This window comes from Lepisosteus platostomus, chromosome 8 (genome assembly GCF_059453375.1).
Source record: "Lepisosteus platostomus isolate fLepPlt1 chromosome 8, fLepPlt1.hap1, whole genome shotgun sequence".
Lineage (NCBI taxonomy): Eukaryota > Metazoa > Chordata > Actinopteri > Semionotiformes > Lepisosteidae > Lepisosteus > Lepisosteus platostomus.
In genome coordinates, this window is record NC_142618.1 from 2,988,570 (window position 1) to 3,016,208 (window position 27,639).

Consider the following 27,639-nt stretch of genomic DNA (forward strand, 5'->3'; position numbering starts at 1 on the left):
GGTCTCTGGAATAGAGATTAACAACTGGTAGAACTAAAATGAAACCAATGAACACATTGCTCAGCAGTTCTACCTTCTCAGAATCTCTCTGGACACAAAAGCAGGAAGACCATAAGGACATGAGTTAAGAGCCCCCCAAACTCTCTATTAGATGACACTGCCTTTTGTTTGCCAGTTAAACCTTCTATTTACTCTTCCCCAGAGCGGGGAGAGAGAGGGAGAGCTCACTGCAGCACAGTTCAGGCAGGCGTATTTGTCATGGTTTGTAAAAGGGGAGTTCAAAAGCAATGTTTCATCCGACGCGCATCTCATCACAACATTATGCTTATCAGATGGCCGGTGCAATTCAGGGTCAAGATCAGCTGTATGGTTTACAGGAGGCTTTTGTTAGCGGTCATCATCAGATCTTAAAATTGAGGATTGAAGGAAGGGAAAGGTTAAATGTTAAGTGCCCAGTCCTGAGAGTCACATTAGGACCTTAACAGACGCTACAGGGAGGTTTTTCAAAGAATAACATCTATTGTTGATCGACCTACATCGAGAGAATGACTGACACGTAAAACATTTGCTTCACTGTCCTTCACATTACCGTTAATGGATCCGCAGTTAATTTGAAAGAAACCACCACAAATTTTTCAAGTTTGCAGATCACTGGGGCCATGCTAATTATTCATCAGGATACACTGCCATAATACAAGAGTTAAACACTGAAGGAAACGGAACTGAATGACGTACATTCGTTTTAAGGAGAAATGAAATAAAAGCAAGCACTGAAAACGAAGACCACACTCTCATCTTCCTCAGAAAACAGCCATCTATTCTTCAGTAAAGACCAGCAAAACAGAGGCTAATAACTACATAGAATCAATCATAGAATCAATTTCTGTGATAAATATTTTCTAAACTGGAGGCAGGTCTCCACTGTAGGTATCTTACTGAGGCATGCGCGCTTGCTCTTTTTTATTGGCAAGTCCTCCCATCTCTATTATAACTCCCACTGAGACAATACCCTCAATGTGAACTATGCATGCAGTGCCTAAGAGGATCCCCTCTGCTCTCTCCCCAAAGGGAACAAAGCCAACTTGAATGGAGTTTAACAGATGAAGTGACACCTTGACAAAGACGTTCCTTCATGACCAGAGGAAAAGAATCCCTTTCTCACTTCCTGCGAAGACAGGAGGCTGTCTTTATCCATCATCCCCTCTTCCTGACCCTTCCTCCCCCAGCCGCCACATCAGCACAAGCCAGTGACAAGACGCTGGCAGCGGGGGCTGTCCTCGCTGATGGATAAGAGCCCCCCCGCGCCTGGCTCTCAAACCATTCAGACCTCCGCAATTGACCATCTCTGCCCCGGGGAAGGTTCGGCACAAAAGGCAGTACACAAAGACAGTAGGCCTTCTTTCAAGAGAAGGGGGTTAATCATAAATCAGCTCAACTCATTTTCAAGGCCCAGATTTCGATGGGAACAATAAACTGAATCTGTTCGTGCAGGCATCTGCAGTGCACATGCAGGGAATTCCACACCTCATCGTAAAAAAAAAAAGGGTGAAAAAGTCATCTTGTAAGACCAGGATACAAATGCAACTCTGCAGATGCCCAGACACAAGCCAGCCAATTCTGAAAGCACCAACAAACATGAAAAATGCTTTGCCTGCCACCATATTAACAATTCAAAGCACTAAACACAAACTTAAAAAATACACCAAAAATCCAACCCTATTATTTCAGAGCCCCACAAGAACACATGGAAGGTTACCAACAAGAGCAGGACTTTCAGCCCATCTAGACCAGTGGCTGACTGGTCCAAGGATCTCATCCAACAGTTTCTCAAACAGAGCCAGGAGATCAGCGGGGTAGTTGGGTCCATATTCTCACAACCTTCTTGGTAAAAAAGCAGCTCTTGCTCTCAGCTTTTAAATGTGCATCCGTTTAGCCTGCACCTGTGCCCTCTGCTTCGTGTTTCTCTGTTCACTGCCAAGTTCAACACAGAAGCAGATCGAGCGCTCGGAGCCGGTGAACCTCTAAGCACAAACAGTGCGAGGCGCACAACACAAAAACACAATCATTGCCCGCCAGTGCATTTCAAAGCGCTCACCTTTCACAACAGTGGGGACAGAAAGTCAGACACATGGGAGGGACACATTTGGTTTCCCACGGGTTGCTCTGCTTTTTCCCCAGCAGTTAAAAAGATATTTTTTAAGACTCCGGGTGCCCCAGTTTGCTCCCTCAGTCCGAAGACACGCTGACGGGTCAGACTGGCTCCGGTGTGAGTGAGTGGCGTCCCGTCCAGAGTGTACCCCCTTGTGCCCATTGTCTTTTTTCATTTAAAAAAGCTTATTTTTTTAATGGCCTTGGAATGGTACTGCACACTGGGGTTTTCAGGATTAACTCCAACACGGAAATCCAAACATTTTTTCCCCCACTTAAATATGGGATCTGTGATGGAGTGTTTAATGTGTCGCGGGTCTCGTCCAGCATGCTCACATGTGGAAACACGCTTTTATTCGACGGGCTCTTCACAGACCCCTTTCATTTCAAGTCAAAGGCACTGCTAACTTTTTCCTCACTGGGTCAGTGTGGCTTTGCAGAATTTGAAAAAGCAAGGTTCACATTATAAAAAAGTGAAAATCCTACTTATTTTTAAATAAGCTTTTCTACAGTTTATTGTGCATGTGCATGTGCAAAAGGTGGACTGACTAAGACACAAGAGACAAAATACCAGCAGCAGGAAGAGCAGCCTACTAGAGCTCAGGCTTCATAAAGCCGCCACACAAAGCCCTTCTATCTGAGGCAGCAGGCTGATACCGAAAGCTTAGCCTATTGGTCAGTATGCAGACCTTGAGCACTGTAGCCCTCCCTCCCTGCATTTCACAGGTAAATATTTGCTTTATTTCTTATCAAAAGAGGCTGCTCGGAGTCTGGGTTCTCTCCTGCAGTGTGGAGAGCACAGACTAAACACACAGACCCTGCAAATCTTCTACAGCAGGGCGCTACCCACATCAAAGGCAGGCTGTCGATCGTCCACACTGGCCACGACTTTCCCAACGACTCTGGAGTCTTCCTGCCCACGGTGGGGTTTCCAGGACTCACTCCAGCACAGAAATCCCAAGACTGTTCGCTTGCTTAAAAGTGTAACTGATGAAAAAGGCCTTCCTAAAACTCTGCAGCTGAGAATCCCATTACATCCACGGTCGTTGCCGATGCTCCATGAAAAGAATATGAATGTCAAATGTTCACAGGGGGAGGAATATCTGCGGACCAGTGTTTTGGCAGGAAAAGTCTGAGCATTTGTGACTCAGTTAAAACAAAAAGCCGCATTAAGGAAACTGCGCAGTGCTTTTAACCTTAAAAATTCACATACATCTAAAAATGTAGAATTACTGGCAAATAAGGTTACCCAGCTGTCAACTTAACCTCTCTTCCCTGTTATAAATATTATAACAATACCATTATAAACACAATGACTGTCATTTTTTAAACCTAGAATAATGGAAAAGGGCAAAAAGTACCTACTAGCATAGCACCCCCTTTGTCTTTCTAGACGAACTATTTGGGTGAAGTACAGTAAGGGTGGACGCCAAGATGAAGCTTTTATCTTTGACAGCCCTAAGGAGACTCAGTTGTGAGACATGCTCTGAACCCATTTTGAGGTCTTGCAAAAACTTCCCCTTGGCATCTTCCTCCAGCTCCTCACACAGCCAGGGCAGGCAGCTTGCTGGCAGGCCTGCGTGAACCCGGTGTGCCGGCGCGGAGGCCGGTAGTGGTCACCTCGCCCTCGCACAGCCTGTACCGGCCTGGGGCGCGCGCCGCAGACACAGCCTGTCCCAGGCCCCGGCGGAGATGGCACGCTGACCTTGGCCTGGTTCAGCTGTGTGCTGCGAGAGAGAGGGGGAGTCCGCTTTGTAAGAGTTGACCTCTAGCGCTCAGCTGTTTCTAGTACGTTACCGCCGCACAGGAATCGTTCTTAAAAATGCAGTGAGGACTTGCCATCATGTTTTACAGTATCCTTTTTACCCTTTTTACTGTCGGCTCCTCATTTGGGCCTTCAAACGAATTTTCTTTTGCTTTAGAAATAATGTTTCACTAATAAAATCATCTTGCTTTTTTTTCCCCATTATATTTTTGGACTGCTGGCCCAAAACCTGCACATTTATGTCTGTATGTTCTTGACTTGGACTTTTTATGTCTTTCTAGAAACCTTGTCCACCTGTGTCTATAGGAATTTCATGTGTTCTTCTCAGTAACTGCTATAGTTCTGTTACCTTGGCACAACATTTACCTTGATTTGTAAATTTTCAAATGTTCAGTTTTTGAACTCTGTAGGACTTACCCTAGTCTCATTAAACGTTAAAGTAATCATCTTGTTTACAAAACTAAACTAGGACCAAATTTGTAAAGTCACAATTTATTGCCCCTAAATTTATAATGCAACACTAGCAAGGCCAAAGCCTGCTTACGAACTCCTCCCTCACAGCGCGGGAGTGTAGCTGGCGATGAAACTTCTCTCACCCAGTCAGGAAACAGCAATGCAGAGTGAAGAGGGCTAGGCTTAGGATTCTATGGAAGCAACTCGGTTGTATAAAGATGTTTACAATTCTTGTTCTGTCTTTAGTGGGGCATGAGTGGAAAATCTTCTGTATAGTTCACAGCATGAAATTTGTCTTTGTACTTTGATAAGCACAAGTACAGTAAATAACAGAACAGTCTGTTCAACGCATTGTTTTAAACACTGAATTATTTTTCTGAAGCTCAGAAGATATAGTTGTTCATGGTTCGTAAACTTGACAGTTACACAAACATCACTTTAACTTGCAGTTCAGTCTTTCTTCCAGAACCACAAAGTACTTCCATCTTCTTCAAAGAGAACCTATGTGTAACTGCACTCATTCACAAGGCAAGACTGCCTTAGATTAATTATTTCCTCAAGATTCCGTAAGTTATTTACAAAAGGTCAGACACTCTTGACCAAAGCCTAAATGGGGAAAGGCATCCAAAGAAACACTGCATGCATCAAGCACCACTAGTTCAAACAAGAATAAATTACCTAGGAGGATCGAAACTGCAACCAACCTGCTTGTCAGTGCTGTTGTCATTTCGAGAAGATTCTTCACATATTCTTATAAAAAATTCAGCACAGGGAGGATACACTAATGGCATCCTTCCCATTTCTAGCCCTTTCATGCTATGAGGCCACAATGTTTCATCCAACTGTTGAAACCGTGCAAAACAGACTTACAGCTCAGTAAAACCAGAACGTCTAAAAACGAATCCGATTTAGTTTGGGGTAGCCTTTGAATCTCACAGTTGTCCATTTTGATCTGAAAATGTCACAGTTCATCAGAAACCTTTTTGTGTTAAAAATCACAAACGCTTCTTTATTTTAAATACTTCTACATTATAGAAATTAATCTGAATACTTCTGACCAATTTTCCCATTAAGTATCTGGCTAACTGAATTGCTGTGTTTTCCCCACAAGATAGGGCATATATACAAGCCAATACAATAATGTCTTTTATGTGTTTTTGACAACAAAAATGTTTATTGTACTTCATATGGCCTGTAAACATTTACTATGATACACACTGTGCATGCTTCTATTTTGGATCTGTAGCAGACAGAAGCTCGTTATAATTGCTGCCCTAAAATGCATGCATTCTTAACACACAAAACATTCAGAAACACTGTTAAGCAGGTTGAATTAGGCTTAAGGTACAGACACCTACAGCAATCTGCTACAGTTCATTCTTAAAACATCTCAACTGTGATGAGCTCTCTGTTGCCATTATTACTGGGTCATGAACTTATCACCCACTACTTATCCACGACACAGAGATACAGGTTTTGGTTGTGTGATTGTTTTTTTTAAAACATATTTGGCCAGACATGGAGAGCCAGCAGATCATTTTTCTAGACTCTAGGCTCTATATTTCTTTTGTTGTTAGTTATTTTTATGCAAGAGTCATTTGTCACTAAGAAACAAAAGTTAGCAGCTAAGCTGTGGGCTGTAACCACATCTGTTTCGCCTCGGCATCTAGGCAAAGACAATGATTCTGCAAACTAACCGATGTCCCTGACTTGATCATGGTTTTTTTCTTTAAAACATCTTTCTGTAAGCAATTTGCAACTTCAGTGTTTGCTCTGAAAGTTTAACAGTGAATTGTGTAAGATGGCCACAGGCTGTTGGTTACGTACTTTTATCACTTTATAGAAAGTTATTTGGGTTCTTTTGTGGAAAATGAGTGGATTCTCAAACTGAAGATAAAAAGGCCTCTCTGCCTTTAAGCCTCAGTGTTAAAGATAATCTTTGAAATAACAGGATGTACAGCTAACTGCACCAAACGTACAGTGCTAAAGAAGACTTCAAACAAAAGTCAAGGATTTAGTTAAACTGACTAATGCAAAAAATCCTTTCTGTGTTTTCTTCCCAAAGCCTGGAGTAAGAAGATTTTTGAGTTTGGCATTTCAAACTCATTGCAAACCGCTAGGAACAGCCGCCTTGTCCAGATCAGAAAACCAGGCTGCCTTCGTAAGTCACAGCTCAGCTCAAGACTGGAGCAAAAGGGTCACCTAGCTGCCTGCCGTCATAAACCGCAGGCTGGGAGTACATTCACAAATTCACACGTAAGTGGAAAGCCATTACTGCCGAACCCAACGTCACGGTCAGCCTTTGTAGTCCTCAGCCAGCCCGCGTCAGGGGAAGGGCCGTGCTGTTTGAAGTGAGCCACTGGGCCGTCTCCTGAGCCTGGAAGTGGCCATGAACCGCCACCCGCGGCGGCAGAGCCATCCAGCGCTCCAGCGGGAGCCGCCGCTCAGCTCCCGCCCTGTCCCCCACGCTGCTGGACAGGGTCTGGCTTCCGGGAGAAAATCCCAAACGTCTGCGGTTCAGACCTCAAACTCGTGGCAGCTCGGCCCTGACCCTCCCGCTGTCGGGTTGACCACTTGATTATTCTGAGATCTGGAAACACCCCCGTGCTCTGTGCAAGAGGAAAGTTCATTTTAAACACGTGAAGGACGCCCCTACAAAAATAATTTAAGGTATAAAGAAAGCCACAGCACCTAAACTAGTGAACAAAAAATCCCTAAGCAAGGAAAAGCCACACTGTCGGAATCCAGATGAGGTAACAACCATCAGTACCCAGGAAGAGGCGACGAGACCGCCTGGATGTTAGCCCAGTTCAGGTCAGCTGGGGTCAGCGGTGCCCCAGGTCTGCACCGGGTCGGTGCCCTCAGAGTCAAGGTCGGGCCTGCGGGTCAGGACAGCCCAGCTCCACCGCGCTGCTCAAGCACCTGGAGGGGCCCAAGCGCTCCGCAGGCACGGCCCTTTCCCCTCGCCTGGTCACGAAGCCTACAGCTGCGCGCTGCACAGGAAAGGACATTTCCGCGGCTCTTTGTCCTGAAGCGCTTCAACCTCGCGACACCATCTTCTTCCTCGGGGGCTCTAGCCAGTTTCAGTCCCACAGCTCGCTGGGCCATCGGGAAGAGCTGCTGCACAGCTTAACCCTAGTGCAGGCTCCAGCTTCACTCTGGCTAAAGCTCCTTCCTGGCCGTGTTGAGTCTGGAGACCCGAACTCAAAACCCACACGCGAGAGGGTCACGTCTGGTTTCCCACAACGGGCTGTATTCTTTCCCCAGCAGTTAAAAGGATCAAATCTACAGCCAGGTCTCCAAGTTTCCTCCCACAATCCAAAACTGTACTGGCAGGTTAAGTGGCTTCTGGGAAAACTGGTTCCTGGTGCGAGTGTGTGCGTGTGCCCTGCGCTGGACTGGCGTCTCACCCAGGGTGTGGCCTGCCTTGAGCCCGTTGCTTCCAGGATAGGCTGCAGCTCCCCTGTGACGCTTAACTGGCAGAAGTGGTTAGGAAACGGATGGAGGGAGGCTTGAAAATGAGCTTTTTCCATATTCTTATCGACCAGGCATTCTCTTCCAACAGAGCCCTGTCTCATCGGTGCTGAAGACCTGATCAGGTAATTAGCCTTTTCATCAGTCAGCTCCTTCGGCTCTTCAGGAAACATGGATGCCGCCTCCCCTGCTAACTTCACATCATGCAGGCTGCAGCGCTTCTTCCACAAGACGCTTGCAAATGCTCTTATCTTTACTGGACACATATATATGTGAACTTCGAGACATTTTTCCAATGTTCAGGTCCCACACTATAAAACTTTAAGTGACAACGGTATATTACAGGCAACTTCCACTCTGATAGTAGCCTCGTTTTTCTTTATTATAGAAATCATTAACATCAAATGTAGCAACAGCACTTTTGATTTGATCCTGTAGAGATGGCATTCATCTTCAGCACACTTAGCCACACCAGATTCTTCACCCTTTCTCATATGCTTAGGAACTTTCAGAATTGCTTTTTTAACCATTGTGCATACATTTTGAGAAATAATATATTTTAAATCACTATCCCTGCGTGGTGGTACAATATGCTGATAATGCAGTAAACTATACAACATGCGCAGCACTTAAAGAAAACATACGCTTCAGAGAGGTAAGGAGAACATGTCTAAAGACACGTTCGTTTGAATTACTTAAGTATAATGGGCTGCAGTAGATAAACTCAAAATTCTCATGTGGTAAACTCACAGTGTTCAAGGGTTTACTGTACCGCTTAATGGCAATGTTTTTAAAAGGCAAACGAGGAAAATCTGGTGCTTTTAAGCAAATGGCACCAGATCAACGCACACTAAATCAAGAGGTCACAGAATGATAACGTCTGGACAGGGAAAAGGGAGAGATATGCCATGAAAGTTGTTTAGAGAATTAATTGTGTGACCACCCCTTAAAGTGCTTTTCCTGAGACATCCACAAATTGACCCTACAGTATAAGGGCATCTCTTGGCCATAAACACAACCGCCCTCTCTCAGCACTCCTTTCTCAAGCCAATAACAGCAGCTGCTTGAGAAAATCATCTGATTGTGTGGCCTAAGCGCCTGGCCTTCCTGCTGCGATGAAATCTAGCAGTGCTGTTTGGCCTTTGCCACTGTTCCTGGTAGCTCAGGGAAGGGAAGACTGTCACAGGACTTCAGTAAACACAGGACAGCAGGACAACGATCCCAAGCACCGGGCCAAAGCGATATTGGAGTGGTTCAAGAACAAAAAGGTGAATGTCCTTGAGTGGTCCAGTCAAAGTCCTGACCTCAACCCCATCGAGAACCTGTGGAACAATTTTTTTGAAAATCGCAGCTCACGAGAAAAATCTGACAAGATGAACTGGGACTAGAATGGGCATCACACCAACTCCAAAAGACTTAAAGCTGTTTTTGTGGCAAAACGTGGCTCAACCAAACATTAAAGTGTAGGGTTTGAATACTTATACAGACAGCATATTTTAGAGTTTCTGACTTTCTTTAAGTTATCTGCTGAAGAATAACTAATTTTGACTTAAAAACATTTTGTTTCAGTATGTGAGTTTGCAATAAAAATACTGATTGGAAAAAGGTGTGCAAGTATCATTTGAAATCCAGCAACAAATTTTTCCGGGGTCTGAATACTTTTGCAAGGCAATGTAAGTCTATGTTCTATCAAGAGTTTCAATATTTTTCAGCAAGAACCTTAGCAACAGAAAAGTGTGCTTTAGTCACAGCGTTAATTTTTTTAGTGTTATGTTGGAAAGGCCCTAAACTGGGCAATATTAAATGCATCAAGCCTTACAAAAATGAATCCAACCTTTTTTAATGTTTGACTAGGAAAAGGGAAATGTAATGAAAATGCCCTCTGATTTAAAAATAAAATGGCAAAGATAGCCTATTAAGGATTTAGTCAGAAACTGCACATAAATGACATTCATCCTGGTCATCTAATGCCTTTTGATACCAGCAGGAAATCTATGTCAGTTTAAAAATAGAAGAGTATTGCTGGCTCTTTAGTCAGCACAAAGAAAGCACACAAATTCCACACATTCCTGTCCCGCAATAAAAAAGAGACAGGTTAAAAGTTTACAAGTAGTCATGCGGAAGATAAACAGGCCCAGCAGATGCACAAGCTAAGCTGTGATTCTGTCGTCCATCAGCATCTCTGGGAAGAAGAGACCATTTGGAGCCACAGCAGCTTGAGAGGGAAAACAGCCTTCCTCAACACTGTCATGAAGATCGCACTCGGCCACCAAGAACTAAATTTACTCTCAGTCCAATGCTGATATATTGAGCCTAATGGAGCAACATTTTGAAAAACTGAAACCGTAAATTTTAAAAGAACTCTAATCCTCCTGGATTAAGCATTTTTCAGAGAATTAAGATTTGAGCATGTGCAGACTAGTCAATATTTTGTTTTACAGTCTTCGTTAAAGGTCCGTCAGGAAAAAAGTCTTTAAATCCCACGGTCAGGAGAGCGGTACCAACCCTCCTTGTAGGGGAGGCACAGAAGTGCTTCACCTGCTCCCACGGGACGCCAGCAGGCGGGCGCACCTGGAGCACCCCGCACAGGTCCGGACACCCCACAGCCCGCTCAATCAGAGGAAGCACAAAGGCTCAAGGTACATTGTGAGCCCCGGGTGCCGGGTTAAAATGGTGAAATGCTCTGAGCCCTGCACGCGGAGAATGGAGAATGGAGAATGGCCCCATGCTCACAGAGTCTGACCGCCCCGAGCTCTGGCCAGCAGGGCAGGGCCCTGGGGCCTCCCAGAGCGAGCGAGCACACCCACCGCCCGCGCCCGCCCACGCACACACCCACCACGCGCGCAGGCCCACGCACACGCCGTGAACCTGACCTTCACTCTGAGCCGCGCGCCTCCCTGCCCTCATCACTCACCCTGCTGAAAGCAGAGGCCTGCTGCAGTGACCCAGCCATAAGCGCCAGCGCAGGCCAGAGCGCAGCAGGGAGGCGGGAGGCAGGGAGAGTGACGAGAGGCAGAGGGGACGGGGGAGACACGCTCTTTCGCACAGCTTGTACATGGGCGGGGGAGGGAGGGAGCGGGTTCAACAATGATGAGCCAGATATGGACTCAAGAAAAGCACATCATAAAAGCAGTGTTTTTACATGGATGAAGACTTCCGCTTCTTTCATTTCAGAACACTTCCTCAGACTCCCCAGCAACCCCCTTCAACACAAAGACACCCAAGAACAATTTAAACACAACAAAAACAGGGGGCATGGAAATGCGCTCTTTTCAAATGAAAAGGGCTGAATTTGGCCCGGCGATGACCAGCCCATCTTCATAGATTCATTCAGAGATTCGTGTAACGAGGTATTGCGTATATCTTTCGTGTTTTCAACATCAAACGGGAAATATCTAGACAGATCGCAACCTGGCCGTGTGCCGCCGCTTCATGAACACTTTGGTGTGGCATCACCGCAGGGCGCCAATGTGTCAGCCATGACTAAGAGGGCCTGAGTCTGGCCCTCTTCACCCGGATGTTATCAGTGCCATCTGTCACCAGTGTGCTCTGAGGCCTGTGCACTGCTCTGGGGGAGAACCCACACAGTGAACAAGTGGGCATGATTCAGACATCTCCCCAAACAGCAGCGAGACTAGAAGTAAGATGGTGGCCAACTTACTAATAAACTATTTCCTTTGAACCTGCTCCAGCTGGACCTTTAAATTAAGCTACGTGGTCCCCTAACAACAATAACAACAAATCCAGCTGTAAATTTGCAAGCTTTTGCTTTCAAATGCACATTTTTAATAGATGCTCACATTGGTGGAGGAGCAGAAATAATGTTCACAGGGCACATTTAAAGAGATGAGATACTGAGATAATGTCGAGCAGGTTGGGGCTTCATGCAAAAAAGCTTTAACATAATTCTGCAAACATTAAGCCACAGAAAGCTTTGAGCTACTACTACCATGTCTCTTTCAGGAAGACATTTGTGAAAATTAGTCTAAAATCTTGATTCATCAAAATGATGTTCCCCCACCTAAATGACTTTTTAATACAGCCAGTCACGTAGGGATCATAATGTAAGTTAATTAAGAGTGTTCTTCTTGAACCAGATGATTACAAATTATCCCAATGCTTTCGGAAAGGAACACTCAATTTAATTGCATGTACAGATGGCAAAACAAAAACCTGACCTTAAAATGTGGGCTTTGCTCTCTGTTCTCATTAACTAAAAAGTTTTATTGCCAACACAACAGTGCCGATAGTTTTCCTTCACCTTAAAAGGCAGACGCTGGCTGTCTCTTCATTGCATTTGTATTTCTTCTCCATACGTTAAGCTAAAGTCTTATGTTTTGAGCAAGAGTTTGTCTCGATATTACGCAACATCTGCAATCTGATTTCTGAAAACGTCTGTCCTGTCTCGAAAATGCTCTGCTCCTTTTGCCCCTGAGTTTTCCCCAGGTGTCGTGTGCCAGGGGAGTGTATTCTGTCACCCTGCGGCACTATGGCAACACTCCTCTTGCGAATCCGACCAGCAGTGCAGCTGTAGTTCCCCTGCCATGAGGCAGCGGAGCCCCTGGGAGAAAACAATGTACTGCTCCAGACCACAAAACACACCGCCTGCTCAGGAAGTGACATTCTGGGCCGTCAGTTCCCTAGGTTGGTATGCCATGCATGGATTATAATATGCCGATTCCATCTACTTTTCTCTAATAAATGTCTTTCTTTTGACCATGTGTGGGTTTATGTTCGTTTCACCTACTATTTTTAAGCAACTGCATGCATGCAAAACTCATCAGTGAGACGAGTTCCGTGGCTTGCCTGTTCAGACCATATTCCAGTTTTTCCCAATCAAAGCTGACCTGATGTCTTTGCATGACAAAATCAGCCCCGCAGTATCAACAGGGTGGTCTGTGAAAATCGGCCCTACTGCTGAGTGTTTAAAATGCCAGCAATCCCAATTTGTTCAAAATTAAATACAGTAAAAAAAAAATAGGCAGCTCCAGCAGAATAAGCATTTATCATCAAACGGTTTCCCTGGCAACCGACTAAAATAAGAAAGAACTCACAATAGTGGCACTGTTTCAAATTCAGCAGTTTCAAGTCGAAATGCAGGCGGCTTTCAGCTCCTCTTTGTACCTCCCAGCAGGTCTTCAGCCCTCGAAAACAAAGCCTGAATGGCGGCTCTGGAACAAGGCAGCTTTAATTCTGCCCATTCACAACAAACAGGATGGCCCTCTACTGTGTCGACTTCCCAGGCGCCCGCGGGCCACAGCCGACCACTGCACGGGGGAGGACTGGGGCCACTCCGGGCTGGGCGAGAAGTACCCCGGGCTGTGGGGGATACCGCTGCCGCACAAGCTGCGCAGTGGGGGTCCGACACAGGAGAGTCCCAAGAGTCTGGCGTACTGTACACCGTCCTTCCGAAACACCTGCGGGGAAGGACCGCCTCTGGAAGAGAATCGCACTTTTAAAGCGCCGCTGGGTCATCATGCACGTCTCCAGCAACGGCACGAAACGCAATGTCCCAAAAAAATGAGACCCATGTGACAACGACATGTGGCCCGACAGTGCTGCTGGGGGCTCCGGACAAGAAGCTCGGACACGAATCCAATCAAAGGAAGGAGCCAGCCTGGCCGGAAGGTCAGCACCTACGGAAAGTGTCGTTATTAACACCAGCAGGGATACATAAATGTTCCACCCTCTTCCTGCTTGGCCCCGTTCTAGCCCAGTGCAGAGTGGAAGCTCGACCGAGCGCCGCGACATCTGCCAACGACACTGCTTAAAGCTCTGGGTTCTGCCAACGACTGGCGACCCTCACAAACTGTCCCCGACGCCCCACAAGGGGAGAGCCCCCCGGACCGGGTGACAAGCCCGCGGCTCTCATAGACCCCGGAAACTCACACAGCCCGTGGCCGAAAGCAAAGAAGACAACAAAATAAATCAAGGAGGACCCAGTTTCATGAAGAGGGCACACGGGCCTAAACAACAAAAGAGGCAAATAAAGAAGAGGGGAGATAAAAGTCAAGCTGGTCTTGAAAGAGGGCTCCCTCAAGGCTGTCCTGACTAATTCTGAGCACTGTTACCAGCCCTGCTCTTATCTGTCCAGATTAACTCCCAATTGTTCCCCCTGAAACAAAGGTTGCCTCACAGGAAATAAGCCCCCCAAAGACAGATGGTCAGTGCAGCACGCTTTACTCCCTCCTGCCTGAAAGACACACTGCCCGCAACGCAGAGACCACCACTGGAGCTGCAGACACAGGAACACTCCCTCCGCACCGAGAATAGACACTGGTATCTGAACCCCCTGAGCACAGCAAGGCACTCCCACCGGCAAGAAGAAATACAGCGAACCCATCAGACAGGTGGGACAAATAAAGGATTTTCTTTAAAAATGATATCAACAAACGTTCCCTGTCCACAGTTCACAGTCAATGTAAGCCATCAAGCCTACAAGTGGAAAAAGCAGGATGAGAACTGGTCTGTGTCGCCCTAAACCTTTAACAGACTTCTCCTTTTCATGTAATTAAACATCTTTAACATGACCTGATTTCCTCCTTTCAGCACTCCGTTAGGACTGACCAGCTTTACAAGACGCCAGATGTATATTCCACTTTACCTGCTGATGCAAGCCGAATGATTGCGCTGCAGGAAGGAAACAGAGCAGATGCACACATGGTCTTACCCATTTTGCAACATGCTAAACCAGCAAGAAAAACACTTCTCCAGCCTTTTAGCTTATAATTTACTAGAGACCAGATCAACTGCTTACACCCCCGACTCTAAACAGCAAACAAAGGTTAATCTCCCCTCAACATTAGAACTCTGACTAGGATTCCTTCTCCGTTTACAAGCTCTAGATAAGGGTAACTCCACCCAGAAACACTGAACTTAACTCCTGACCATACAGAGAACAGGCCGGCATGACCGAGTGTGAAAAAATGAAGAAAGAGTAAACAAGTGTGCATGGCCCAGCATAACTCCACCAGCAGTGCCCTTTGTCACCCTTAATGAACTTGGATTGTAATTCAAACACAGTAAACAAGGTACATCGACATCCATAAGGCGCCGATATTAACCCAACTCGATGTAGGTTCCAGCAAAAACAAGGTGTCTGTCGTAGGTGGAGTTTTGCATGGGGTCTATCTGTACTTCAGTACGTCTGTAAATGATATTTTAAGGACTAGGTAAAAAAGAAATTAAAAATGCTGCAGCATGTGGAGACTAGAGCAGATGTTACACCAGCAAGGCATGTCCAACATAACCTGCAACGTTCACTACTTGTGAAATGAAAAGATGGCTGGCAGTAATCACATTCCTCCAATGGAACACTCAGGCTCTTCTGCACATTGCTTCAGTCTCGGACACTGAATTTATAACCAACTTTACTGAGGCAGAACCCAACCTACTGTCATTTCGTCAGAACTGACCACTCACAAAAAGCTAAAGGGAATTCAAAAAACACTAGACTTCCTGCTGCATAAAGAAAGAAAGATGCAATCTTTTCAAAGAATATGATTTTACAAAAGGTGATCTAAAATAAGTAGGAAAATAAAACAGTTTGAGACACTTTAAAACCCTTATTATTTTGGTTTGATACCAATGGAACCGCTCTAAGATTAAAAGCTTGACAGTCCTGTCTGTATGGAGCGTTAAGAAAGCCCCGCAGAGCTGTACCGCAGGGAAGGCCAGCCCCAGTCCTGCACTGCTGCCACGGTGCCGGAGGATTCATGGGGCACCTTTCGACACCAATCTCGCTCTCCACACGTGAGCAGGCGAGCTGATCTACTAAGTGTTTTAGAGACAGCAGTTTGAGAATACCAGCACCCTGTAGCTCTCAAGGACCCTGACTGGCCACTGCTGACTGAACCAATGACCTCGTCAAACTGATCAACACTCACCTGTCCAAGACCTAAACTGATGATTCAAGGGCAGCCTGAAGGAATAGCTAGATTGTGCGTTGAATTGTTACTCTGTTAAATTTAACAAAACATAAAAGCAAGAAAAAGCACGGTACTGGTATGAACAGCAACTAAAGACTATAAGACGTCTGACACAATGATTGAATTTCTAGATCAAATTCTCGGTAAATGCAGGTAAGCACCTCAAAGGGGAGCAGTAAAAACATACCAACACAGCCTCCAAGGGAAACCTTTCTCACAGCTGTATGATGCTGCCCAGAAAAGCTGGGTCATTTCGAATTACAGCTATTTTGTCCATTCCTGACGTGTCCAAACTGAGAAACTGTCGGTTCTGGAAATGTTTCCTGTTTGCACACCAGTCAAACATCCAGGAGTGGAAATAATAATAATCCGGTACACTTATATAGCGCTCTTCTGGACACTCCACTCAAAGAGCTTTACAGGTCATGGGGATCCGGACATGGCCGATGCCTGAGCTGGATTCAAGGAGCCAGGGAGGTCAGATACAACTGCCCCCAAAGCCAAGTTTCTGAGTCAGTAGCTTCAAACTTGGCTGGAGGCGGAGGGCAGCCATATTGGCTCCGCCGTGTCTGTGTCCCACAGGGATCCCAGATAAAGGTGGGGAGGGCAGCGGGTGTGGGGTGAAAAGCACAGGAATGCTGCCAAAAACAGCGTCCTCCTACCTCAGGGGAAACAACCCTGCAAAACGGCAAGCGACACACCGTGGAGATAACAATCTCGACAGGAACAACTGGTTGAGGTGCATCCTAAAAATAAAACCTTCAGTATTGGCTGTTTACCCCCCACCTCTCTGACACAGCCCACGCTCCCTCTCTCCCCGCGCCCCGCCGGCCCGGCCCGGCCCGGCCCGGCTCCTGCACGGCCACTGGCAAGGAGGCTGCTCCTGGGCTTGATCTGACGCCATGTGGGCAACACAGCCTGCTAGCACCCACCCACAGCGCTCAGAGAAAAAAGAGGCAACTTCAAACGTGCTTGGTGCTGCTCTGTAACCTGGTGGACACGCAGCAGGGAGACCCAGAGCTCAGAGTTCCAACAATCAATCCATTGTGATGAAGGTTTAGTACATGTCATGGGGGAATATGCACCAAAAAGAAAAAAAAATACCAAGAAGTTTTATGGTAAGCAAGATAAGGACATTTGAGTTGCCCTTATTAATTGAATTAACTGGTTTTATGAGTTCATTAACCACATGGTGTCAGCAAACAATCCTCTTTTTAAATGAAATTGTTGTTTCAACAACTGTATTGTAATAAAGCAATAGTGTGAAATCAGGGAACAACCAAGAAGTGGCTATTTTTAATAATGAATACTCCCTCTTCTAGTCTGTAGACAGTCTTTATGCATCAGCAGTATTTTTTTTTAAAAAGAGAGAGGCATCTGCCCCATCTGCTGCCCACCCAGTGTCTTCAGGCTAACTCCCCTAAGAGCTCATGGAGAAACAACAGATCACTCATCCAGAGAAGAAAGTCTGTTGCAACGCCTTTACCTTCAATACAGGGCACACAGTATCTAACCCCAATTCACAGCAGCAGATGTCTAATATGCTCTCACATTACTAAACCTGCCTTCTTCCTTTCACACAGCAATCCATCACCTGCACCCTGTAACACAGGCACGTGCTCTCTGGTTTCGCCATGGCCAATTAAAAGTTTGGACTTGCCTTCTTCTCTTTTAAGTAGCAGGCGAGAGCTCGCAGCTCTGCCACAGATAGATTCACAGGTGACTTCCAATGACTGACAGTGACAGAACTTCAGTCCTGCCCCTCCAGGTTGCAAATCAAACCACAGCAATAAAACAGATATTAAAAGGCGCATCAGCCTGTTACGTGCTGCTGGATTCTGAAATACTGTCAGATAGCGAAATACGGAGCTCTGCAATACGGGCATTTCAAACCGGTGCTCTGAGACAGCGGACTGAAATTCATATTAATAAGAAACAAAGCAGGATTTTGACTCGCAACTTGCTCAGTTCAGATGTGCCGGATGAGAGCACACTCATTCAACACAGGTAAACTCACCTCATTCCTGTTCAAAGACCATCACTAACGTCTGGGTGTTCAGAGCTTTTCAGATATAGTCTTCACAAACAATGTCATTATTAACATATGATTCTAGAACTGCTTCCCTCTCTTTTCCCAATCTACTTTCTCTCCTTACCCTGGTACCCTTTTTCACTATTCAGACCGGAAAAATCTTAAAATCACATAAAGCGATTTTGACAAAAAGAAAAATTTCTAAAACCGAATTCTGAAATCTAAATCATCACCATTGCTGAAATACAGTGTGTATATATAATCATCCATTTTATTTAACGGGATCAGTCAAACTCTCAGGCAGCAGTGTGGCACAGTGATGCTGGGGTCCTGGGGTGCTATCTGAGTGGGATTTGTGTGTTCTCCACAGTCCAAAGACAGGCTGGTGGGTTTACTGGCCCGGGTACGAGTGTGTGCGTGTCTGTGCTCGCGTTTGTGTGCGCCCCCATCTGGTGCTTGCCCTGGGACAGGGGGACAGGCTCCGGACCCCCGTGACCCTGAATAGGATAAAACAATTCGAAAAGGGATGGGAGGAAGTCAGCTCTCCTTTACAGAGACAACCCCGAGACAGCACGCCGGTGTAAAAAAAACACTTTTTATACTGTCCGTGCTTTTGTTTCAGGGACTTCCACAGTCCCCACGTGGGACAGTGCATCTTATTTGATCAGAGTGAGCCAGGAATCCACAGCAGAACACGAATCCAGGTGTATGTGCCACTGGAAATCCTGCTTGGATTAGTTCCAGCGGGGAGCTGCGTCAGCATGCATAGGCTGCAAAGGAGCAGGTTACGGGTTTATTCCAGGCTGAAAAGAGAAGAAAGGAAACAGCGTTTCGGCTCTGGAGCCTTCCTTGGGCTCACACTTCACACCTGAAGAAGGCTCCACGGCCAAAACGTCATGTTTCCTTTCTTCTCTTTTCAGCCTGGAATAAACCCGTAACCTGCTCCTTACCAAACCTGGATGTTCATGAAGAAAAAACATCAAGTACATTTCTTTCCGATGTCGCATTTTAAATTCCGATCAGATCAGAGAACAGAAGAAAAGTAGAACACGGTGGACAGGGAGACACTGGTATGGGTTAGCCTGTGGTAGCAGCATATAAAGGACTGCTATCTAACAGACAGTTTTATTCATGCTAACCCTCTTGCAAACATTTCAAGAACAGAATCTCCCAAAACTAATTTCGGTTCATTCATGCTGAAAACTGGCGCATAATGGCTAAAGTGAGTCGCTCAGATCGGGCGATGTGTGTCCCCTCCTGCAGGTGAAGCACTTTAGTATCCTTTGGGATAAAAAGTGTCGCATAAATGAATAATGTTGCCATCTAACCTACAGGCTGCTGGCGCATAAGAGCTGCAGCACATTATGCAGGTGCTGCACTTCACTGGAGGAAGATATATCTCCTCCTGTTCATGCAGTGCTTTGGGATACCAAACTAATATAAACAGTTTTTGTCATAATTACTAGTATTAACTAATATGACTTAATACATTAAGCACACAGGTCTTAAAATCCATCCACTTTTTTATTCAATACAGCACAGCCCATCCCAGCAAGCAACAGGCAAAGGGCAGGGTACACCCTGGACAGGACACCAGTCCATCGCAGGGCACACAGACACACCAGGGCTGATTTCCCCAAAATCTAATTAACCTACCAGTATGTCACTCTTCTAGTGGAAAGAAACCAGAGCTTTCCGGGGGAAACTCACGCAAACACGGGGAGAACATACAAACTCCACACAGACAGAAGCCGTGATCTGTTATTGAACCTAGGGCCCCGGAGCGGTGAGGCACCAATGCTTACCACTGTGCTACTGTGCCACCCATCAGAATCACAATGGATTAATAACCGCGTCGCTTGTGCCTCTGATCAGTAAACACTGAAGAATGATGGTACTAAAGAACTTTGAGTGAGCTTCACCAGTTCAGATGAGTCAGATCCACGTGCCCTCTGCAGAGCTCTGCAATCTCACATCACATTTACTGAGCGATACATTCATTCACCACCTAAGAGCAAGGGATGACACTAACTATACCCAGTGCTACTACCAAATTCATCATCATGGCATTTTCCAATATTTACAGTGTGCCGTTCATACGATTTCCTAAAGGAATTCTCACTGGCTGTCCTGTATTTTCGGAATAATTTATGCAGCTTTGGGTTAGATATAATTCTAAAATTCCTCCCTCCCCCCAAGGGAAATTAATTCATTCTTTTAATAAACAGTGTCTGCAACACTGTCTTATTACACATTATTTACATGACCAAATTGTTTTTTGTGTGTCTCATGAAATTGTTCACAGTATGTCATTATTAAGATAAATGCATTTCAGAAACATCATAACACTGCCTGTTTAAGATATAAACAGAGATTACATAATAAATGAGCGAATGCATTGCTAGATTATTCTTGTGGTCACTCTCATACTGTCTCAATTGACATATCTTGGTTTCAGAATGAAAAACACCCTAGACTGCCTTTCACAAATTCACCCATGTTTTTAGCAGAGCCCAATTTAAACCAGCTATTGCACTATTAAATCTTTGATTTAATCTGGCTCTTCATCTAATGTGAAACTGTTTCAACACTCATACGCAATGATAAGGCAGGAGACAGAGTACAGTAGATGACTGAGAGTTTTTAAAGTTCTTGCTTAAAAACATTTAAATTTGCACAAAACATCCGAAGCAAAAGATACACTCAGATGACAAACGTTAACTTTATTTCCTGTGACACATCCCCTCTAAAACAGGGCTTACATATGGCTGTAGTCATCAGAGGCAGGGCCTTGATAGAGGTCTCACACCCCAGGGGTTTCAGCTAACAATTTACACTGACATTTGCAAAACCGAGATATAGGTATACCTGTCATAAACAGAATCACTTTTAAATAAAACCATGTTGTCTCTGGGATAATGAATTAATGGACAATGATTATACAAAAAAGACAAAGGAGGACTACTCTGTTCTAAGTTCTGATGTTTTCTATCCACAGAACCTGTGGAGTGTAAAAGTTTTTGCAGACATCTTTTCCAGTCTGAGGAGTCTCTTTCCATCACCTCTGTTAAACACGACTGATTTCAATAAAGCAAGAAGGAAAAAGAAAGTCTTTAAGGCACTAAGGCACTGACTGAGCACTCCATTTGTGGTAAAAAAACCAAACCTCACTTCACATTTTTTTAAGTCCTCTGAAATGGTGAAAATCATCATGTACAGAAGACAAAAGTAACGGAAGGTAAAATATATTCACATTACTGAAAACACATTATGTAAAATAAACGCAACTTTTTCCAAACACAATTTTGCCTTTACGGCACCTATAAAACAATACTTCAGGTAAGGAAAGTTTGAGCATGACAAAAACGCTAAATACTAAAAGTTTTTTTTTCCCCAAAATGAAGATCAGATGACAGGACTTGGAAGATCTTTCTGTCCCCAAAGCGCTGCCTTCAAAAAATGCTATTGCGACTAACAGCATCATCGTCCGCAACGCAACACACGCTACCAATTATCAATCGCGCGTCTTTTTTTTTTAAACACGCAGGTTTCGGCGCGGTCTACTCTGATTATGAAGGGTTTGCACCTTTCAAAGAGGACCAGTACCATGACTTCCAGAGCTGCGGGTCTCCCCTCCTCAGCACGGTCCGAGGTGTGGCGAGGGAGCTCGGCGGCTAGTGGCTTACAGGGCGGCAGCCTGTATAACAATGCGTCTCTCTCACGGCTGCTGCTGCTGAAAATCCTTTTATTATACTGAGAAGGTGTTACTGTCATTGAATGGGTCCTGGCTTTTAATCTGTTGTTTGGATCAACAAGGGCCAATCAACTGTTCAAAGGAAAGCCTCCCCTCACGAAGAAACTCGTGAAACAAGACGCTGAAAAACGAGAGCACCCCCCTCAAAAAAAAAACGGAAAGTTACTCCCAAGAACTATCAAAATAAAACCCAATCTTCAAAAACCCAGGGAAACATCGCGACTTTTACGCAGAAACAAAAAGTGCAACATAAGCCCATACCAGCAGCACGACAGCGGGGTAAATTTCAAGCCCGTCCTGCGGAGGTCGATGGCTTTTTTCCGGGGGCTGCAGGCGAGGCAGCTGCTGCCGTCTCTCCGGCAGCCCCTCCAGATGAAGTGTTACACTGTTGCCGTGAGCAGCTCTCGCCTCCGCGGCTCTCCAGAGACGTGTTTCGGGCACTGTAGCCCAGCCCGGTCTCTGAAGAGGCCGCCTCTGTTTTTATTTATTTTTTACTGCACCTTGGAAAGGCACACTTCAAAAAGAAAAACAGCCCGGCCAGCCGACGGCAACGCGAAATCCCCCCCGCATGTAAAAGCGTAGCGACGCATCGGTTACCTGCTCTCTCTCTCTCTCTCTAGCTCTTTTTAAAGAAAAAAACCAGCCTCCCTCCTCTCCAGCCCCGAGTTGAGAGGTGCGAGGCGTTGGGATCGGAGCGCAGCGGGGGGAAAGGGATCAGACCCGGCGGGGGGCCGGTCCGGTCCGCCGATGTAAACACAACCGCGACACCATAGCCAGCAGGTCAGATTACTGCCAGCGCCAAGACGCGACCACGGCTGAACTCTGACATTCCCATCCTCGTTTATTTCTTTTTTTTGGGGGGGATGTCTAGCGTTGATCACATTTCTGATCATTCGGGACGGCGTTACAAACAGAAATGCTATTTTCCCCCGCCATCAACGTCGTTATCAGATTTCGGCGACTCGGTGGCCGGGTCTCACCCCGCCTGCAAACACCGGAGCCGCGCCACCACTGCTGCCCTCTGCGCGGAGCCGGCGTCTTATTTTCGCGTGAAACCCGGAGCGGGAGAAAGACTCACATCTTTCCGGACGCAGGGGGTGGGAGGGGGGGAGTCTGGCTGCGAGCGTCGTGCCGGGAATGTCGGCGGAATGAATCCCGAAAGAGAGCGCAGCCCCGGGATCCGTCTGCGTCCCCGACCTGCGCGCTGCGGCAGCTGAGCGATCTGTGGGTCGCAGTCAGACCCGGCCGGCGAACCTGCGGGCACCGGGCGAGCTCACCGCCTCCCCGCGGGCAGGGGGAGGGGGGTATGCGGAGTCTCAGCCCCCCCCCCCGTTATCGATTCCCACCCGCAAGACAGCTTAGGGGTCGATCAACTTTAGGTTTTGACAGGTTCGTAGAGATCGGTCTGTACCAGATGTTAGCCAGCGGCCTCATTTTAATCCTTGGTAGTCTTAAAAACTGAACCCAGAAACACCCCCCCCTACCACCTTGATCCTGGTGGGATGTGTCTCGGAGTTGTGGCCCATTTAAGTTGCATTTCCAGGTCAAGAGCGACAGGGGGAGCCCGACTCCACTGGATTTTGCGTTGCGTTGTGTGGTGGTTTTTTTTCCCCTTGTGTGGGTTGCGTTTGGACATCAGTTCAATTTAAGATGCTTTACTGGCATGACCGATGGGTACAATCAGTGTTGCCAGAGCAAATAAGAATAAAATTAACATGAAACAAAACAAAAAAAAATCTACAGACATATTACAGACATTTACAACATATCATAAAATATTTACATATACTGTAAACATATGGAGCATTATAGGCTCACTGTTCCTCAGGCTGTGATCACATACTGGGCTGCCAGTTCAGCTGAGTTCCCTCCCCCCTCTCCCAGTAGGATTGGGATTCTGGATATCTCACAGCAATTCAGCCCCAATCTCTTTTCTCATCACGGTAATTCCAAAGGAGGTTAAGAAGTTACTCTGCCACTATTGCACGATCCCAGCGATTTCTATAGCCGCTGGCAGTCCGGATGTGTTCTTGGCCATACACGTAGGCGTGGTATTAGTGTCCGAAATAGAAGCAGAATTGTTACAAACTGATTTAAAAAATTCACAGACCACAATCCGAACAGTGTGAAGCACAGGATTCACTGTTGTGGCGTTCAGCATCGTTCGTGCGCGGTGGATGTAAAGTGATCAGTTTGGGATTTATAATTGTGTAGTGAACGATATTAACTTGCGTGCTTCCTGTTCGTCTGTCTCACTCCTCGCCTGTACAGAACGCGCTGAAATCGTTCAGGACGAGCCGCACAGCAGCGTTGATTTAGACGTTAGGGTGTCTGACACACGACGGGCGTGCGTGTGGAGGGGGAGAGATACGGGATGGCATTGAGTCCCAGCCGTGTCCCTGTACCAACACTTCTCTCCAGCGCGGCGTCACAGACCTGCCCTGCAATCACTATCCACTGAACACAACGTACTGACAGCCTACTTTACAACAGGGTCAGAGTAACTGTCGGTACAAACTGCACACCGAGTCCCTCCCTGTTCCAGTACAATGAGCCTAGATCCTCACGGCAATTTAGGTATCGTCACGGTTCGAGTATCGTATATTTCAGAATATTAACTCAATCGGGGTATGAGTGGTAGTTTATCGTTATTGACTTCCTTAAATAAAAAAAGGGGCTCTGTAAAACCTATATGGTTTCCTTTAGTTAAAAAAAAAATCATTTAAAATATAGGTTATCTGCGGTGTGCACTGGTATATTTGGCCTATACACCGCTGTTGTTTTTTCACACCAGAAGAGGGCAGGGTTGTTTCGGAGGTCGACAGGAATCCCCAGTTTATTGTAAAGCGTTCACCTGGAGGCAATGTGCTCTCGAGCTGAATCTTTAGAACAAAACACAAACGTCGTTCCCGCCTTCTGTACCTGACGTGTTAGACAGGGATTCCTTCGACGGCTGAGATTGACACTGGACTCCATGAAAAAAGAGCTTATTATAACACCAAAGAGCTCTCATTTGTTTGAGAGTCAGTTTGGACCTACAAGCACAGGAAATGTATAGCGACCGTAAAGGGACAGTAGCAGCCTGGTCAGTGTTTTTGAACCTGAAACGGGCTAGTTACTTCATACTATGATAACAATAATAATTGCTTATACTTATAATATAAGTTATATAGTGCTTTTCTGGACACTCCACTCAAAGCACTTTACAGGTAATGGATTTCCCTCCACCACCACCAGTGTGCAGCCCCACCTGGATGATGCGCCAGTACGCTCTGCACACACCAGCTCTCAGTGGGGAGGAGAGCAGAGTGATGAAGCCAGTTCATAGATGGGGATTATTAGGAGGCCATGATTGGTAAGGGCCAATGGGAAATTTGGCCAGGACACCGGGTTACACCCCTACTCTTTTCAAGAAACACCATGGGATTTTTAATGACCACAGAACTCGGTTGTACATCTCAAACGAAGGACGGAGCCTGTTTACAGTATAGTTTCCCCGTCACTGGGGCATTAGGACCCACATGGACCACAGGGTGAGCGCCCCCCGCTGGCCCCACTAACACCTCTTCCAGCAGCAGCCTTAGTTTTCCCCAGGAGTCTCCCCTCCAGGTACTGACCAGGCTCACACCTGCTGAGCTCCAGTGGGCTGCCAGCAGTGAGCTGCAGGGTGATATGGCTGCTATACTGTACATACTGTGCCTACAGCAAGTCTGTACCTTACACCCTTTTCACTTTGTGTTGTGTCAGTGCCTCAGAGCCTCGTGCATTTAAATGAGGATGCTTTTGTTTTTTTTTTCTCCCTTTAGCTAGACACCATACTCCACATATTTAAAGGGAAATATGTATTTATAGGGATTGAGCTGCGAGCTTGCTGGAACAAGTCTCTACCAGCTCTGCACACCAAGATATTGGCGATATTTCGCCACCCTTCTTTAAGCCTTTGTCACACTACAGGACTCGACACGACTTCTAGTCGGAGAGCATGTCAAATTGAACGACTGCAGTTGCTGAATCTCGCTGCCCTTTTCTGTCCTAGAGGGCGTCAAATTATTACACGATTCCCTCACGACTTTACATGGCGGTTCAGAATCTCGTACTGCGCCGCGAAAGGTTTTGGCAACCAATCACCGTGGAGCACACCAGAATAAGAGGAGGAGCGCCGCACGAACGAGCAGGTAAACGTCTTGAGAAATTTAACACGGGCATTCCCTTTTCCACAAATAAACATCTTCAAAAATATCATTCTTCTTTATAAATGTAGAAAAAATACAAAATAAAACAGTTAAAAATATAAAACACCTTCAGAACAAATTTTGCAAACAAATTAGTGTTATAAGGTGTAATATAATGGGCACATTATCACACAAGTACACATCCGGCTCACTGCCCAAAGAGCGCTACGACTGAGTCGCTGGGGTGTCACACTACACGACTGACGGTAACGGCGCGCTGCGACTCGCTGTCATTTTCTTACGGTTATGTAAATGAAGGCTAGGACTGAAAATCTGTCACGATGGTTACTCCTCCTCTTAAGGGCGCTCCAGCCCTTCCTCGTTCTGTCCCATTCCCCACACCTGTTCCTTATTCCAGCCCCTCTTTAGTTCCACCTTTAAAGCCAGACGCAGGCGATTGCTAGAGGTTTCTCATTGAATCCCGTTTCGTGTTGCGTCTGGCTCCGTTATGGTTTTAGTTTCCTGTTCCTGATTTCCTGTCCCACCGGTCTCGACCCGGTTCTGGTTTTTAGTTATTTTGGATGGATACCCTGGTCTTGGATTTCGCTTCCCGTTTTGGATTTCCCTTTTTGGATTTATGCTTGGATTGTTTGCCCCGGACTCACTTCCCCTGGACACCTGCTCACCTCGGACACGCCCCTCTGTCTCCTGATCGACTCCTGCTTGATATTTTTCCCTATTGTTTCTTCACCTTTCGGATCGTGTCGTCTGCATAGGGACAGGAAAGAACTGTTTCCTGACAAAATCCTGGGGAAAATCGTGTAGCGTGACGCCGGCATTACAGAACCGTTGAAGCTCTCGTCGGGGTCCTTGAGCAGTGTTGGTGGACGGGGATCTTCAAGTCACTCCACAGAACCCCCCCCTGATTGAGATCAGGGCTCTGACTGGGCCGCTCAGAGGAGGACGTTCATCTTTTTGTTCTCTAGCAGCTCCACTGTTGCTTCGGCTGGCCGCTGGGGGGGGCGCTGTCACGCTGAAAGGCGAACCTCCATCCCGGTTTCCTCTTTCTTGCAGAGGGCAGCAGGTTTTCCTCGAGGACTTTTCTGTACTGGGCTCCGTCTATTTTTCCTCCCGCCCTGACAAGGGCCCCAGTCCCTGCCGACAATGCTTCGCAGGATCTGTCCTTTCGGAGATGTGCAGTGCTGGGTTTGGATCGAACAAAATCCCTGGCAAAAAAGTTCAATTTGAATTTTGTGAGACCTCAGAACCTTTTGCCTCATGATTGCAGAATCCTTTTAGTGCTTTGCTGCTGTTTTCCCCAGTGCAGCCCTCCTCCTTGCCCTCCTGCTTGGTACACGCACACTTTGACCAGCCTTGGCTATGAACGCCTGTAGCTCTCTGAAAGCTGCTATCATCCGAGAGGCTCCATCAGCCTCCACCTGGCTTGGTCATCCAGTGTGATCTGGGCAGAGTCTCAGTGCCGAGACTGAGACATTCTCACTTCCACTTTAGAATCCTCTTGACCGACGAACAGTGACATTATAAAACACAAGATACGTACGCAAAGATAGACACAACAGTGTCCTCCTTTCATAAGGTGATTATGGAAAATATCAGATGGTAGTAAAAAAACAAATATAAAATAATCATCTTGATTATTGCTCCAGGGGGTATTCAAGTTCTTCAGTATTTTTTATCTCCATCCCCTGATCTGTGCCTTCCTATAACTTCGTCCCACAGCTCTTCTGAAATCTGCCTGGTGCTCATGGTTGGGTCCTTGCTGTGAAATGCACTATCCACCAGAGGGAGCCTGCAGGAACAGCTGGATTCATCCTGAAATCATTGGGAACACTACGACTGGACACAGGCTAAGGCCAGTCGCCTGGGTGTGTGATTCTGATGACGACTGGAAT

General features: G+C 46.3%; 1 protein-coding gene across 6 annotated transcripts in view; it reads right to left on the reverse strand.

The window, feature by feature from the left end:
• Window positions 1-23,945, reverse strand: part of greb1l (GREB1 like retinoic acid receptor coactivator) — a 69,365-nt gene extending 45,420 nt beyond the window's left edge. For 2 of the 6 annotated variants that reach the window (XM_088642052.1, XM_088642047.1), the window contains exon 1: window positions 22,633-22,995. The gene's annotated coding sequence lies outside the window, so the exon portion shown is untranslated. Of the gene's footprint in view, window positions 1-14,444; window positions 14,633-21,386; window positions 21,774-21,815; window positions 22,602-22,632; window positions 22,996-23,782 lie in introns of those variants that run through there. The other 4 variants (XM_088642049.1, XM_088642048.1, XM_088642050.1 and 1 more) reach the window with 4 other exon arrangements.
• Window positions 23,946-27,639: the final 3,694 nt, after the last annotated feature.